Here is a 1,065-nt window from a genome sequence, read left to right as displayed (position 1 = left end):
CGAAATCTGTAAGTTTTCAAACTGGCTATATGCAGTCTGCATATTGGTGCACAAGAAGTGCTCAAAGACAAATAAATTTTTTGCGTGAAAACTTACAAAGCTACAATGCTGAAATTTTGCACCAATCTTCACATGGACTATCTGCACATGTCAGAAAAAACAGAACTCAAATATCTGACATAGAACAGAAAATAATTTTTTACATTTTCAATGCATATTGGCCATACAGGCAAATATGGCCTATAGACAACTTTCTCAAATACAAACTTTTGGCTCAAGTTTTGATCTTTTCCTACTAATTAGACCCCAAGGAGTTCATAAAACACAAGAAATCAAATCAAAATCTGTAAGTTTTCAAACTGGCTATATGCAGTCTGCATATTGGTGCACAAGAAGTGCTCAAAGACAAATAAATTTTTTGCGTGAAAACTTACAAAGCTACAATGCTGAAATTTTGCACCAATCTTCACATGGACTATCTGCACATGTCAGAAAAAACAGAACTCAAATATCAGCCATAGAACAGAAAATAATTTTTTACATTTTCAATGCATATTGGCCATACAGGCAAATATGGCCTATAGACAACTTTCTCAAATACAAACTTTTGGCTCAAGTTTTGATCTTTTCCTACTAATTAGACCCCAAGCAGTTCAAAAAACACAAGAAAACAAATCTAAATCTGTAAGTTTTCAAACTAGCTATATGCAGTCTGCATATTGGTGCACAAGAAGTGCTCAAAGACAAATAAATTTTTTGCGTCAAAACTTACAAAGCTACAATGCTGAAATTTTGCACCAATCTTCACATGGACTATCTGCACATGTCAGAAAAAACAGAACTCAAATATCTGCCATAGAACAGAAAATAATTTTTTACATTTTCAATGCATATTGGCCATACAGGCAAATATGGCCTATAGACAACTTTCTCAAATACAAACTTTTGGCTCAAGTTTTGATCTTTTCCTACTAATTAGACCCCAAGGAGTTCATAAAACACAAGAAATCAAATAAACATCTGTAAGTTTTCAAACTGGCTATATGCAGTCTGCATATTGGTGCA

Source organism: Lottia gigantea (genome assembly GCF_000327385.1).
Source record: "Lottia gigantea unplaced genomic scaffold LOTGIsca_381, whole genome shotgun sequence".
Taxonomy (NCBI): Eukaryota; Metazoa; Mollusca; class Gastropoda; family Lottiidae; genus Lottia; species Lottia gigantea.
This window is presented reverse-complemented; position numbering follows the sequence as displayed.